We start from the raw sequence: 16,635 nt of genomic DNA, 5'->3' as shown, positions 1-16,635 counted from the left end.
ACATTTAAGTTTCTGATCCATTGTGTTGATTTTTTTGGTATAAGGTGTGAGATGGGTTATATTATTTCCTGAGGCTGCCGTAACAAGTAACTGTAAACTTGGTAGCTTTAAACAACAGAATGTATTCTCTCACGATTGTGGAGGCCAGAAGTCTGAACTTAAGGTGTGGGCAGGGTTGCACTCCCTCTGGAGGCTCTAGGAGAGGATCCTTCCTTGCCTAGTCCTGCTTCTGCTAGCTGCCAATACTTCTTGGCTTATGGCCATGCCACTGCAAACTCTACCTCCATCTTCACATTATCATCTCCTCTGTGTGTCCATCTTACAAGGATACGTGTCATTAGATTTAGGGCTCACTTGAATCCAGAATGATCTCCTCATTTTAATTATACTTGCAAAAGCTCATCTTCCAAATAAGGTAACATCCCTAGGTTCCGGGAATCAGGACGTAGACATATCTTTTGGGAGGGCACCATTCAGCCCACTACACAGGTCAAAGTTCATTTTTTGGTCTATGTCCAGTTGTTCCAGCACCATTCAAAAAGGCTATCTTTCTTCCATTGAACTGCTTTTGTACCGTTGTTCAAAATCAGTAGGGCATATTTGTGTGGGTCTATTTCTAGGTTCTCTACTCTGTTCCATTGATCTGTGTGTCTGTCCCTCCACCAATACCACATAGTCTTGATTATTGTAGCTGTATAATAAGTCCTGAAATTGGATAGAGTGATTCCTCACACTTTATTCTCCCTTTTCAAAATTGTTTTGGCTATTCTAGTTTCTTTGCCTTTCCATATAAATTTTGGAATAAACTTGTCTGTGTCTAAAATATCCTCCTGGAATTTTGATAGAGATTGAGCTAAAACTATACATAAATTTGGGGAGAACTAACATCTTTACTATGTTAAGTATTCTGATCCTTGAATGTGGCATATTTCTTTCTCTATTTAGGTCTTCTTTGATTTCTGTCATCAGCATTTTGTAGTTTTCAGCATATAAGCTCTATACATATCTTGTTATATTTACACTTAAGTATTTCATTTTTGAGCAAGTGTAAATGATATTGTATTTTTAATTTCAGCATCCATGTGTTCATTGCTAGTATATAGAAATACAATTTATTTTTGCAAGCTTATCTTGTATCCTGCAACCTTGCTAAGCTCACTTATTAGTTCTAGGAATTGTCTTGTAGATTTCTTGGGATTTTCTATGTAGACTATAATGCCATCTCCAAATAGGAGCAGTTTTATTTTTTCCTTTATAATCTACATGTTTTATCTTTTCTTTTCTTACTTATTTTTTTTTTTTTTTTTGCCTTATTACACTTGTTAGAACTTCCAACACTATGTTGAACAAGAGTGGTGAGAGCAGAGATCCTTGCCTTGTTTCCAATCTGAGGGGGAAAGCATTTAGTCTTTCAAGCATTAAGTTTAATGTTAGGTGTAAGTCTAATATTGCTTGATCCAGGAAAAACATATATATATATATTAGGTATGAGTTTTATGTAGTTGCTCCTTATCAAGTTAAGGAAGTTCCCTTTTTGCCTCATTTCTCAGAGTTTTTTTAACTTATGATAATAAGTGTTAGAGTTTATCAAATGCTTTTTCTGCATTGATTAATATGATCATGTGATTTCTATTAGTTTGTTACACTGATTGTGTAGAATTAGCATAGAATTCTTTAAACATTTGGTAGAATTCTCCAGTGAAACCATCTGGACCTGGAGATTTTAAAGGGAGTAGTTTTAAAATTATGAATTTCATGTTTTTAATAGTTATAGGGCTATTCAAATCATCTATTTCATATTTGGTAGATTTGGGAAGTTTGTATTTTTCAAGGAATTGGTCTGTTTTCATCAAAGTTGTCAAAGCGTGTAGCGTTGGCCATAGTATTCCCTTATTATCCATTTGATGTCTGAAGGGTCTGTAGTGATACTCATTTCCTTCCTGATATGAGCAATTTGTATGTCTTGCTAGAGGTTTGTCAATCTTACTGATCTTTTCAAAGAAGCAGCTCTTTATTTCATTGATTTTCTCTATTTTTCTGTTTTTGATTCTGCCGATTTATGCTGTTATTTTTTATTATTTTCTTCCTTCTGTTTGCTTTGGCTTTATTTTGCTCTTCTTGTTCTAGTTACTTGAGATAGGAACTTAGATGATTGATTTGAGACCTTTTTTCTTTTCTAGTGTAAGCATTTGGAGCTATAAACTTCTTTTTAAGCGTTGCTTTAGTTGCATCTCATAAATTTTTCTGTGTTGTATTTTCATTTTGATTCAGTTCAATGCATTTTTTAAATTTATCTTGAAATTTAAAATTTCATCTTTGACCCATGGGTTAAAGTGTGTTGTTTATTTTTCAAGTTTTAGATATTTTCTTATCTTTCTGTTATTGATTTCCAATTTGGTCACAGAATACATTTCGTTTGATTTCAATTATTTTAAATTTGTCAACATTTGTTTTATGACACAGGATATGTCTAACATGTTTTGTATTCCATGGGCACTTGGAAAGGATGCTTACTCTTCTGCTGTTGGATGAGATGTTGTATAAATGTCAAATTAAATCCTGTTGTTTGAGGGTGTTGCTGAGTTCCTATATACCCTTGCTGAGTTTCTATCTAGTAGGTCTATCCCAGATGCCTGCTCAGCCTTCTCTGACTTTACCCCAGTGGGGAAATTTGGGGCACCTGGTCACAGCTTAGCAAGGGTAAAAAGGAATGTTTTCAACCCCTCCTTTACTGGTGGGGTTGGGAATGGGACCACATATTTTTTTTCTGTGGTATTTGGCTAAAGAATTAGTGTATAAAATTTTCTGTCTTGGTAAGAGAGCAGGCTTTTTAAAAAATCTGCCCCTGTTGGTATTTTCAGGTTGCAGACTTTTTCAGCTTCAACTCTGGGATATATGAGGCAAAACAAAAATCCAAAGAACTCACCACATGCTGTTCCTTGAGTCCTGAGGTCGCTTGCAGGTGTACATTCTTCTCTCCACCTCCTCTCCAGTCTTTTTGTGTTCATTTTTGTTGTGCTTTAGAGGGAGGACCAGGGAAAAGTATGTCATTCTATCTTCCCAGAAGCAGAAGTCCTGACTTACTCTTTTAAAATGTTATGTAATTTTGCAGAGTATGACTTTTATCAGGATTTATTTAACTATTCACCCACTGATGAACTTTTAGGTTGTTTCTTAATTGTGGTGGTGAACACAATCTTTCAATAAACATCCATTCAATAAACATTTGTGTACACGTGCAGGAGTTCCTTCAGGATAGATGCTAAGAAGTGGCGTTGCTGCATAATAGGGGATGCACATTTTCCATGTTAATGGATGTGGTCCAATTCCTACCCATAATGGCTGTGCTCCACCCAGCAGTGTCTGAGAATAGCAGTTTTGCTCACCTTCTTGACAACGCTTGATATAATCGGACTTTGAGTTCCGAATGTGATGAGTGAAAGATGATATCTGGTGGTTGTTTTCATTTGCTTTTCCTTGATTCCCAGAGGCTGAACATCTTTTCAGATGTCTGTTGGCCATCTGTAACTCTCCTTTTGAATTACCTGTCCATATACTTTGCCCATATTTGTTTTGAGTTGTTTACCTTTTTATTGATTTACAGAGATTCTCTATATCTTTTGATTATTCTTTGTCTAATACATACATTGCAAATATATTTCCCCAGTTTACTATTTGTCTTTTAACTTTATTGATGGCATCTTTTGCCTAAAAAAATCATTTTTTGTGTGTGTAGACTCAAATTTGTCAACCACTCCCTTTTGGCTTTTGGGTTGTGTTTGTGTGTTGTTTAAAATGACTTTCTCCATACCAAAGTCACAAATATATAAATCTCTATTTTTTCCATTATAGGTTTATTTTCTTTTTTATATTTAGTTGTTTGAGCTATGTGGAATATGTGCGTGTATAGTATAAGGTAGGGATCTCATTTAATTTTTTTTTTCAAATGGAAAGCTAGTTACTTCAGCACTATTTGTTGAATAGTCCATCCTTTCACCACTGACTTATAAATGCAGCTTTTATTATTTTAACATCTTTACATGAGTTGACTTGAGAGCTCTCTGCTCTCTTTCACTCATTTGTCTACTTTTGTGCCAATATCACACCCTGTTAATTACTGTAGATTTGATACTTTCATCCTTCATTTGTCCTTTTCCCCAAAAAATTGTTGTAGCTCTTCTTATACATATTCTTTTTCACATGGATTTTAGAATCAGTTTGTCAGGTTCTATGAAAAATTCCTCTGGATATTTGATTGAAATAGCAATGAGATTATAGATTAATTTAGGGAGAATAGACATCTTTTCTCCTTTTCTACACACAACTTTTTCTCCTTCAGAAAGACCACTGGGGCCTGCACGAACCCACGTAACCCATCCTCAACACACACACACACACACAAACACACACACAGACACACACACATTTGTGTCTGTGTATTTGTGAGGACCTACACTTCAGGCTCTGAGGGTAAATATTTATTATAAACAGAGGCTCTGGACACTTGCTCTGCTGTTCAGTGGTACTCCCAAAGTAGGGACAACTCTTCCTTTTCCTGATCACAAACCAACCAACCCACCAAAACTCTGGCTTGATTACATACCTTGTTGAACTTCAGGGGAGTGAGGAGTGGATGAAGTAGACAAGCAGCACCTGGTAACATTAGGCGCCAGTGGGGCTGTGCTTTTTTATCCAGGATAGCCCAGGGTGACAGCAAGTTATCATGAGTGGTGGAGGATGGGAAGTACCAGAAATTAGGAGTGGTCCCTGTTCCACGCTGGTGTCTGTGGGTTGGGGTCCTGTGGAACTAGGAAACAACCCACTCCAGAAGGGTGCACTCATTCATCGTGTCCCTCTATATAGGGAAAGACGGGCTGGGTAGCAGGGCCTATTGGGCCTGAATGTTCTGGATAGACCAAATTGTGGGTTCGGAGGAAGATCTAGCTACCTTCAGGTCCACTGCTGACATAATACTCTCCAGTTCTGTGGAGATTTTGTCTTTGTGGGGTGCTGATACCTGGATACATTACCCTTCTACAATAGAGCCATGCTACCTGCCCAGTGGTGTGTCCCTTCAATGTTGCCAGCTGGCAGCAGGTGCTCGCAGCCAGTTGCACAGGTCTTGATGCCTGGCCTCGGGGTGGGGCTGCCAGAGCAGCTCAAGCTTCTCACTCAGGTGCTCCAGCAAATTGTAGGCCCAGAAAGACATTCAGTAGCGTGAGGCAGCCTTGGAGTTAAGCTGGAGCCCTCCAGACTTTTCCTAAGGAGGAAGTAAAGGCTGGCTTAGGGGTTCTGTGGCATGTGCAGATGCTGTCTGGGCAAGCATCACTGCCCTCACGTGTGTTCCAGCTGACAGGATGGACACTGCCCCCAGACATCTGTGTTCTCCCCCTACAAGGTCATGGTCCTCAAGGCAGGAATGGGGCCTGAGCCACCAGCACTACTCTGTGGACCTAACCGTCTAACAAGGCTGGCAAACTATTACTCAGATAGAAGGCAGAATCAATTGTCGTAAATACCTGAGTAGAAGTACAAAGTGCTGTGTGGATTTTAATTGCCCACTTTTTGAAATTCGATCTATCACTAAGGCCTTCCCGTTCCCAGATCTGTAATCCTTTTTTCCCTCATTTTCCTGACTCTAATTTAGACCCTGCTGAGGCTGCTGGGGTCTCAGGTGCTACTCTTCCATCTGTTTTCCTTTGGTGCAGCTTTCTAACTCACAGCTCTGATCACTGCCCTCTGCTCTATATAATCTAAAACATCTTTACAGAATCAAGCCCAATGCTTACCTGACTTTCTTCTTAAATGTCATTTATAGCTTTTCTTTTCTTTCTAAAATGGTAAATGTTTATTACGGTGCTTGACTTTCAAGGTCCTCTATGAGGTGGTCCAACCTACCCTTCCTCCGCTTGTGTCGGGGCGAGGACCTGGGAGGTTAGGGGGACCATGCAGCTTGATGCTGTGGAAACCACACCTTGAGCTCTGGAATCAGAGGTTACTTGTTAATCTAGGCCCTCCCGTGCTTCTTATCTGCTTGACCCCGGCCCTCGCCTCACCGTTCCCTCGCCCAGTTTCCCCCTTGTTAAGGTAGTGTGATAAAAAAAAACGACCCCTATCCCGGGTTAGAGGTGAAGACTCAATGCGACAAGTGGAGGAGAGCGGGCTTTTAGCGCCAGAAGCTTCCATGATGCCCGGGTCCGCGGGCAGGGCGAGGGCACGGGCCGGGGGAGCAAGTGTTGCCGCGCCGCTACCGTCGGGTGCCGGCCCCTGGACTGCTTTTCGTGCGCGGAGCAGCTCAGCCAGTCACCAAGCGCGTGCGGAGGCGGCGAGCCTGAGAGGGCGGCCGGTGCGGGCGCAGCAGGCGCGATGAGTCACGGTCCCTCAGCACCTCCGGAACAGGAGGCTGCTTGGAAGCAGCCCGGCCCCCGCCCGCGCTCCTCCCCCGCCCCGCGGAGTGGCGGCGCCAGCCCGATGCCCGGCAGAGGGCGCTGCAGTGCAGCTGCGGGGCCACGGGCCCGCGCCGCTCTGTCTGCCAAAGGCCGGCGCTTCCTTTGGCTCAGAGGGAAAGATCGGGGCCCATGGATGGGGTGCGTGAGGAATGAATGTTTCTGCAGTGCCAGAGGTGGCTCTGTTTTTGATCCAGAAACGAAATGTACTTCAAGATTCAGACGCTGGGCAGAGTGATGGGGCCGACAGGGCACCTAGTGGAGAGTGTCCAGTCTTGATCGCCCCAAGCTTTTGAGCAGAGATGTCCTGTCCGAGGCTGGTGTCGTGCCCACTCTCGCCAGAGAAGGTCTGTGATAAGATGAGTCTCCCCTTTCCAAAATGAATCTGCCTAGGGAACCCAGTCCTTGATCTCCTCTGTGACCTCTCTTATCTGAGGTGATGGAGGTTACAAAGATTGGAGCTGTCTGCAGTGGAGCGCAGGAGAAAGTGCACAAGCTATCGGGGGACCAGGGTTTCAGTGCCAGCTCCATCATGAGATTGCTGTGTGACCTTGGTCATTTCATCATTCATTCATTCATTCAGAAAACACTCACTGTGTCCGCAAGGCACTCACAGTGAAGGGAAGAGAAGGAGGCCAAGCCTGTGGAGACAATTGCCCTGACCATAAAATAGCTTAGGCCAGGCACAGAGACCCGACACACAGGTGATCCATAAACACTGGCTGAATGAACAAATGTGATGATTTAGTCACCACACACTAGGGCAGAGATTTTTGGTCACTCATGCATCCCGAGTACATAGAACAGTGCCTGACACACAGTGGGTGCTCAGTAATTTGTCGAATGAATGACAGAGGAATGTATTGAGTGTTCTGTGGGCACAGCAGAGGTCTCCTAACTCACAAGAATCTGTGTTGTTTGAACCGAGTCTTGAAGGAAGGGTTGGGATTAGCTAGGCAGACAAGGGCCAGATGGAGGGTGATACAGGCAGAGAATAGTCTGTGCAAAAGTAGAGTCCTCAGAGTTCTCACCTCTCTGAGCCTCAGTCCCTCCTGTGAGAAGGAAAGGATAGGGCTGGCTCTGTAATTTCTCAGATTTTTCTAGATCTAAGGTTCTCAGATTCAAGAAATGAATCCAGTTACTTTCGTCAGAGCCTGACCAGTGCTGGGCAGTCCAAAAGACTCAGGTTTTGACTTTTGACTCAGCCCATCTGCAGAATAAAGGCCTGGTGATCTTAGGCACCCCTTTTCCATCTGCTTCCTCTGTCTTTCACCTTAGAAATCTTCCCTGAATCCTATCCCCATAGGATAAACTATCTGCAGCACAAAAGTCAGCACTTACTTGTATTCTGCCATGATTTTTCTCTGTATTTGTTTTTGAAATAGCCTTTGTTATTTACAGATCTTTATACTAACGCAGGTTAATTGTGAAAAAAACAGGAAAGTACAAAGAAGAACATAAAAACTATCCATAATTTCACCACCTGACATAGTTCCTTGATTTTTTTATGCGTTCATTAAAATACACACACACACACTTCAGCTCACACAGCAGCACTGGCACAGATCACTGTGAGTCTTATGTTCCCAGCAAAAGCATGAGCTGCGGACAGTTCTCTCTTTCTCTCCATTAGTTTGTCTCTGATGGGAAGAGATGTTGGCTGGGACCCCAAAACTCTGACTCTTAAACCAGCTGCAGATCATCAGGCTAAATCCTCAAAGAACATACTGCTCAGAGGACGTTTCATTCTGAGACAGGGCTCTGGACGCAAACCATTACGTGGCCTCTTCTTCCTTCCTGGAGTTGGGTTAGAGTTAAGCTAGATTATGTGGGGACCACTAGCCCTGCTTTGGTCCAGACCAGAGACAGTGCTGAGCAGCTTTCTAGGGAGGGGGCAAGGGAGTGCTCGGGGATTTACTGCTCCACCTGTCTGAGAGAAGCCCCCAAAATAAACCCATAACCCTAGCTGACTTGGTTTTCCGTGGCCCCTGCCATTTTAAAGCTCCATCCCCAACACAGTGGCTCCTTTTTTGCCCTGGTTCCTTGCTTTTCAATGTGTAACCCATGGACCAATGACATAGAAAACAAGATCTCTAGATGATGGTTTGTCTGTTGACACTGAGAAGCAAAGTGCAGATTCTGTTTCAGAATGTCTGGAGTGGAACCTGACATTCTTCATTTTGTAACAAACTCTCAGGTAATAGTGACATAGCTGGTCCACAGACCACACTTTGAGTAGCAAAGATCTAGATTCCTCTTTTGCCCTTGTCTTCTCTGAAAATGAAAGGGCAGGGGAAACTCCCTAGAGGTGAGAGTGTGTACACACACACACACACACACACACACACACACAATATTGAGGCCTATGTTCTGGGTGTTCAGTGAATGCTTGCCCTGTTAATGCAGAAAGCTGAGGAGTGAGAAGACTTAAAGCTGTGTTCCCGCCTCTCCAATCACTTGCTTATTTCAGTGATGACAGCATCAGTCTCTCAGTCACCAAATGGAACTGATTCCTTAGACGTTTTCGCCGTGGCTCTGCCTCTATTTTCTTATTGCTTCTATTCTCAGACACTTCTCATCTATCCCCTGCCTTCCTGTCTCCAGTCCTTTTCCCCTCCAGTTCACTGCCTGTCACCCAATTCTTCTTACCCAAATTCAACTTAAAATCATTGGACCTGTGTGCTCCAAGGGAGAGTAAGTGGGCAGAGAAAGGGAGCTTCTCCTTAAGGCCCAGGTGGACCTTCAAACTTCCCTTACTCTGAATCTATACTGGGGTAGCATTTTTATTCCCTAGGAAACTGAGGCTCAGAGACATTAAGTAACTTGTCTAAGGTCACATAGTGAGGAAGTCAGAGTTGAGATACGAATTCACATCTCTCTAGTTTCAAAGCCTGGGCTCTCCACGATATCGTCCCTTCATCTTACTTAGGGGGAAGATGAAGATTGGGTGACTTAAGGTCATTCATGGAGTCAGGGATGAAACTGAGGCTGGAAACTCCCTTCTTCTGACACTTTAAGTAAATTTTCATTCAGTAGCTCCTCTGCTCAGAAGCCTTCAGAGAAACCCCTCTTGCCTATAGAGTTGAAATTTTTGAGCCTGACAGCCAAGGCTGTCATGGTACCCCTGCCTCAGCTTGGCTTCTCCTTCTTCCCCAGCACTTTACTTGGCATGCAGAGGTGCTAGACCATCTCTCTTTTCCTCACCTACCAGTGGGGTTCTTCCCTGAATCCTGTTCCTCCCTAGCCTCAGTCATGCCTTAGAATTCCCCTATCATGGTGCCTCTGCCCTCTGGGATATTTTCTCGACCTCAAACACCCAGGCACTCTACCTGCCTCTCAGAATCTTTCCCATGCTTCAAGAGCATAGGTTCTCACCCCTCCAGAAAGCTCCCCACCCCACCAAAGCTGCCCTGAACCCTTAGAGCCTTTTTGATAGGAGTCTGTCACTTTAGCGGTGCTGCCGCCTGTTGGTGGTTTGAAGAGCTCCACCCCAACTCCCAGGTGAGGTCAATAAATATTATTATAATATAATAAGCCTCTGCAGCTATACCCCATGGTTTGAAGAACTATTTCCGGAATCTTTCTTCTCCACTCTGAACTTGCTTTCATTACTCTAATGTCTCAACCTGTTTGGGCTGCTGTAACAACATACCATGGACATGTGGCTTAAACAACAAATGTTGTTTTCTTACAGTTCTGGAAGCTGGGAATTTTAAGATCACTGCACCCATAGATCCGGTGTCTGGTGAGGGTCCTCTTCCTGGGTTGCAGATGGCCCCCTTCTCGTTGTATCCTCACTTGGCAGAGAACAGAGAAAGGAAGCAAGCTCTCTGATGTTTCTTTTTATAAGGGCACTAATCCCATCATGAAGGATCCACCCTCATGAACTAATCACCCCCCAAAGGCCCCATCTCCACGTACCATCTCACTGGGGAGTAGGGTTTCAACATATGAAGAAGGATGCACAGACGTTCAATCCATGACACTTAGCGTGTCTAGGTCCTAGAGACTGTATCTGGTTTTCACAACTTTGCCAGCCCTGTTAGACTCTGAGGCTTAATTTAATCCCCACTTTTTGATCCTAGATGCTGCCTCAGATCACTGCACCTCCATGACTGACCTATTATGCCTTGCACCCAATAGCTCTTTGCATTCCAGCCTGGATACAGTACCTCAGGTCCCTGCTTGGCCTGAAAGGAAAGTCAGACATGGCTGCCTGGTTCTCCATTCACTATTTCTATTACTTTCCAGATCTTGTCTTTATAAGTAAACTCTAAGCTCCTGGAAGGCAGGACTGTCTGTGTCTTATTCTTTTTTTATCCTTTGCAATACCAGCATTTTCTTTTATTCATTCAATTATTTCTCAAAGACTGAATGTTCATTCTCTGCCAGGCTTGATACTAGGTGTTGGGACAGCAGAGGGGAGACAAATATGGTCTAGTATATTCTAGTAAATTCAAGGCAACAGGGAAGCCCAATGACATAAGATTGGCAAATTGATTTTGGGCCCAGGCCAGTAGAAATATGTGTGAAAATGGTTGGGGAACAGGCAGGACCTGCCTATGCCTAGAACAGATAAGGAAGAAAATCAGGCTGGCGGATGCTGGAGGCCTACTTCAAGAGCCTTGGGGAGAAATGGGAGAAGGAGATGGAGTATTGTCTGCTTTTTCCAAAATGAGTGCCTAGAAAGGGAAGTGGCAATTATGGTCCCGATGAAAACAATATTTCCAGTTGTTACCTGAAACAATAGGATCTGGGGGCGTGATTCTCAGAGGCGGGTGATGTAATGGGAAAAGCACTAAACTAAGCTTTCTAGCCCTCAAATTCCATGACCCTTTGACCTGAGTTTTGGTTTCAGCTCTACCTCTTGCTCACTATCAGACTTGGCTAGCTCCATTCCCCTGGCTCAGCCTCAGTTTCCTCCTCTATGACATGGCAGGATGTAGAGTGGGGTGGTGAGTGAGGAACTTGGACTCAGGGACTGCAAGCTTCCTCTGAGCTCTTGACATTCTTGGCATGCGACAGGAAGAGAAACACGGATTAGGAAGGTTCTATTGGAGGTTGAGACTGGAGGCAGGGAGGCTGGTGGGGAGGCCGAGGCAGCAGTGCTAGTGGGAGTAGAGTGGGAGAGGATCTGAGCCAAGGTAGGGGCTGAGATTGGTGTCATATTTGGGAGGAAATGGAACCGACGGGAACTGTCAACTGACCAGACGGTGGGGATGAACGAGGAGGAACCAAAGAGGATGGAGATTTGGTTGTGCCCTAGGAGGCCTGAGGGAGAGGAATGTTGGGCCCCAGGCCTAACACTGCCAACAAACTTCCATGTGGCCTTAGGGTCTCTTTCTTTGTCTCAGTTGCCACATCTGCACAGTAAAGGGATGGCTCTGATGCTCCCTAAAACCCTCCCTGACCCCTAACAACTATAACAAATTAGGGAGCGCTGCGAGTTTCCAAATTAGTCTTTAACTTGTTAGAAGTTTGTAGGAAAATTCTGAACTCTTACACGGGAAGCTGGGATCTATGGTAGGGCTTGTAACTATTGTGGTGTGGTGGGGAGGTAAGGACAGCGACTGAGGCCGTAAATGGGGCTACCAGGAGAGGCCTTGGGGACTCTCCTGAGGTGAAGCTCAAGAGTGGGCAGTCCTTGAAAAACGGGCTTACTTCTTGACCTGGGAAGACATGGCCTTGGCAGTATTTTAAAGGAGACATTTAAAGATCCCAGATCCCAAAAGAATACAAATGGCACAGTACTCTGCATGGTGTTGGAGCCATTTTTGCTGGTTCATTAACTCATTTCATCCTCACAGGAACCTTCATTTCACAGATGAGGACGGGCCCAGAGAGGCTGAGTGGGTGGTCTAGATAACATAGCTAAAGAACAAAAGAGCAGGCAAAGCTGTTTCTGGGGCAGTAAGCCACAGTGCTATTAGCAGCATCTGTGACTGTCACTACTAGAATCACAGCTATTTTCATATCACATTACGGTTGTTGCAGGGATCTCAAAAAATCATGTATGCTCATCACCACTTCAAAATGATAGTAGTCATTAGACCCGCTGCTTGATCGTGTTACATTGAAGGTGTTAATCAAGAAGCACGTATGACTATACTGTAAATTGCATCTCAAGATACAGTAATCAGTTTCCTTTATAATCCTAGGTAATTTATCTAATACATTTAGAGGCATTTTTTGAAATATGCAATACATCATTATTAATTGTAGACTCCTATGTTGTGCAATAGGACACCAAAACTTGTTCCTCCTCTCTAACTGTAACTTAGTGTCTGTTGACCAATGTCTTAGATTTTAAATATTCTCACCACAAATAAATGGTAAATGATCATAATGATACATATTTGAGGTCATGGATATACTAATTACCCTGATTTGACCATTCCACAATGTATACATGTATCAATACCTCACAATGTACCCTATAAAGATATACAATTATTTGTCAATGAAAAAATAAAGCTTTAAAAACACAAAATAATAGCTACTATTTTCTACCCCAAATATCTCCCACCTATTTTTTTTCCTAGAAAGGGTCCCTAAGCAGTGCCGGACTGCCAAAGGCATGACAAAGGGATCCATGAGACAGCAGCAACCCTTAAATCCATTGTTGCCACCTGTGCCTGCACATTAATATCACCCGCGGAGCTTTTGAACTGGCACTGCCCAGGCCTCACCCCAGACTATTGGAATCTGACTCTGGGGATGGGGATAGAGTTGGAGTATTTTTTCTGCAGCTCCTCAGGAGATTTGTCTCATGTGGAGACAAAGCTGAGAACCATGGCCTCAGAAGGAAACGGGCCTGTGTGCTGCTCTTTGGGGACAACAAGGAAGGAAGGAGAAACTCAGAGATCGTGCCCTGTTATGCAGACAGGATGAAAAAGAACAGAAGCCCAGGCATGGGGAGGAGGTGGGCAGCTTTAAGCTTTAGGAAGGAGTGGGAGCTGGAGCCTGCAGCAAGAAAGAGCTATGGGGAAGGCACCACAGCCAGAGGCTGCCCCAGGCCTTGCCAGGCCAATGGCCTATGTGGTGTTCCTGCAGAAGGAAATGGGAAATATTGAGGTGAGGGTGAGGTAAGGATGTAAGGATGTACTCACGGCCTCTTTCTGCACCCTCAAATGGCAGATCCTGGTAAGTTGTTAACACCGTGTAAGAAACACGAGAGACAGTCTGTTCCACCTCCTCCCTTGGCACCCATACAAAATGACTCCCCATCTACCCACTCATAAGATCACATCCGGATTCCACCATCATCCAACCCAGCAGAAAGTCCCACCTCTGGTCTCTGTAAATATCTGCCAGCCAGAGCAGTGCAGCATGCCACGGTCAGACACCAGTTCCCCAAGTGTGCTGCCTTTTGCTATAAGAGGAGACTTCAGCAACCTGGGAGCTGGGCAGGGCTGCAGTGATGATCTTTTCAATGTGTGAAGAAGGAAAGCTGTGTTTGAGAGAAGAGGAAAGTGGCTGGCCCATGGTGCCACAGGGAGTAGCAGAAGAGCCAGGACTCCCTGTCCAGTGCTCCCTTCCCTACACACCCTGAGACTTCAGCTTTGGTCCCTAATCTGCCAGTGCCAGGAAACTGGCCCACTTCCCACTACAGCCCTGTGGCTCTGACAGGGTCACTCATGATATCCAGCAGAGATCTTGAGTCAGCTGCTCTGAAGGAACTTCCAGTAAGGCTCCAGCTCAGAGTCTGGATCAGGAGTGGGGGAATGGGGCATTTTGAGTTTTGTGCTTATGTTGCCTTCCCCCCATCTTTTGCTCCTGGACATCTTTTGGCTGGGTGGGATTTTCCTCACTCCCCACCTCCAAAGTGGAGACTATGTCTTTAAGAAAGGACGAGTCAGAGCCATGGGGATCAGTTTCAAGCAGCCCTCAGAAGGCGAATCTGGATTGAGTTTAGGAAGAAAAAAGAAGGGGTTAGCTTTGGTCCTGCCTCCTTTCCTTTCTCTCATTTGCTCGTCTCTCCTCCGTCCTTCGTCTGGAAATTTGGTGAACTTGGCCAGGAGGTTCCAGAGCCCAGGGCTTTCCCCAGCAGCCTTGTCCCCTCACCTGGTCCCTCCTTCAGCTCCTGAGCACACAGTTTGGAGGACAGCTGGACAAGTGGCTGGAATGAGTAGGTACGTGGTCTGGACGTTTTAATCTTCACCCTGTCAGGGAAGTCTGGGGAGTGTCCAACACAGACACTGTGGGACGTGGAAGGGAACTCTCAAGATTTCCGAGAACCTTGGTAACCGAAGCCGGAAGGAGATGGGTGGGCTCTGGTGACTCCACTAGGGGTTTTGTGTTCAGGGTCAGAAAAGGCTTGGTCCATGCAGCCTGGCCTACCTCCACCCTCGTGAGTTGCCTACCAAACCCATGATGGGTGGGAGTTTGGGAGTGTGAGGTGTTGAGTTTGCTGCTGCTGCCACTGCTGCTGCTGCCACTGCTGCTGCTAGAGGAATTGAGGCCAAAGGGTGCTAGGAATCCTATGAGAAAAGCAGATGGCAACATGTCCAGTCCCAGTCATCTGTGACTCTGGTGGCATGGAACCACTCAGCTAAGGTGAACGTGATTCAGTCTGCTCCAGCTGCATGCGTGGTGGGCCAGAAGCCACTCAAGATCTTCTTGGGCTTGTTTTCAGCTTTGCTGGATGACTACAAGCAAGGCTTTTAGCTTTTAAGGACTTCAGTTTACACTTTAGAGAAAATGACTTAATGCTACTCAGCTGAAAGGGGGAAGCACAAAGGAAGAGGTAGAGAAGGCAAACTGGGTTTGTGATAGAGATTCAAGGAGAGCTCGAGATTTCTGTGAGCTCAAGGATGTTTTCCTCCTATATTTCAGGATTAGTTCATTCATTTGTTTGTGTATTTAATCAGCAAACGTCTGTAAAATGCCTATTTGTGCCCGTCACTGGTGTCAGGGAACCAGCAATCCAATATGGCAACAGGTCCTTCCACCTGGTCTCCTTCCCCAGACCTCTACTCCTCCCTTTCCCTCACCACCCCCCCCCCACAGCTGATTTGAGAGAGGAAGAGGCACTAGCTTCTAGTGTACTGAGGTGACATGATAAGGTCATGATAGGTGCTGACATTGTTGGCACTAGAGTGGGTACATCTCACTTGACAACACTCTCTCTTGAAAGAGATTTGGGCCTGGGTCCCAAACATTACCTCAGCCACTGGGAAGGATTTTGAAGGTCAGGAAACAACAGGGATCCACAAGTTCAGCCTAACCCCTCCCTGACAGAAGGAATGGCCCAGGCCTTCTTTGGACATTGTCAGTAGAGCTGGGCCCCTGGTTGGGTCCTCAGCATCATATATGGACCAAGCATTGTTTGGATTTGCCAAGAGCATCTAAGGACTTTGCTCTTTGTGATTTAAGCAAGTTGTCATAACTTGGGCAGGAGGCATGCTAGGATCTCAGCCACCTGGCTGTTGGGGAAGGGATAAGGTTAGGAATACTGGCTCTTGGGTGGTCCTTTGGATGTGGAAAGCTTAGGCATGGCATAGACAAGCATGTATGTGTGTATGATGTAGGAAGTATCCCCCAGGAGAAAAGGCCCAGCAAAAGCAAGGCAGAATTTAACCCTGTCCAAATAGGATTGGCGTTCAGAATTGGAGTCATAACTGGCAGCTCGCACAAAGACCTAATGCATACAGAGGAAGGGCAGTGAGACCAATGCCAGTGCCTGTGTACTCTACTCTCACCCTGCTCAGGCAGAAATGGGAGTGGTGGAGCCAACGGGTGAGCTTCATAACTTCAGCTGAGAGGGCTGAATTGGCCTGCTCGGGGCTGCCACCACCCTACTTAAAAACAAATCCTTATAGCCCAGCTACCACTGCACTGAGTGTTTGCGATTGAGCTGGGCTTATCTAAGCGGTTATTCGTGAGCCTGGAAAAGGGATAGGGAATAGGCCATGATGTCCTGAGGCTATGACAGTGGCATTTTGCTAACTTATCCTTGTCTACCCTTCCAATCCCACTGTGGCTGCTCCTGCCTCCTCAGGAAGGGATACCATCAAGCTCAACTGCCCACTCCTGCAGGTAGGCCTGCTGCCCTCTCACATGCTCTGCCCACTTCTTGGATTGCTGGGCTCTGGTGCAAGCCCTCAGAGCTCCTGTCATTCCTTTGCAGAATAAAGCAGCTACCCCAGGCAAGGGGTGCAGAAGGGTGGCTGAGGGAGGGGAGGCGGAG

The 16,635-nt window shown here is 45.2% G+C and overlaps 1 protein-coding gene across 2 annotated transcripts in view; it reads left to right on the top strand.

Moving 5' to 3' along the window:
- Positions 1 to 16,635, top strand: part of NHSL2 (NHS like 2) — a 241,104-nt gene that overhangs the window by 105,622 nt on the left and 118,847 nt on the right. Inside the window, exon 1 of one of the 2 annotated variants that reach the window (XM_073013572.1) lies at positions 14,103 to 14,578. The exons of the other annotated variant lie outside the window; for it this stretch is intronic. The gene's annotated coding sequence lies outside the window, so the exon portion shown is untranslated. Of the gene's footprint in view, positions 1 to 14,102; positions 14,579 to 16,635 lie in introns of those variants that run through there. 2 annotated transcript variants of the gene reach the window in all.

This window comes from Chlorocebus sabaeus, chromosome X (genome assembly GCF_047675955.1).
Source record: "Chlorocebus sabaeus isolate Y175 chromosome X, mChlSab1.0.hap1, whole genome shotgun sequence".
Lineage (NCBI taxonomy): Eukaryota > Metazoa > Chordata > Mammalia > Primates > Cercopithecidae > Chlorocebus > Chlorocebus sabaeus.
This window is presented reverse-complemented; position numbering and strand designations above follow the sequence as displayed.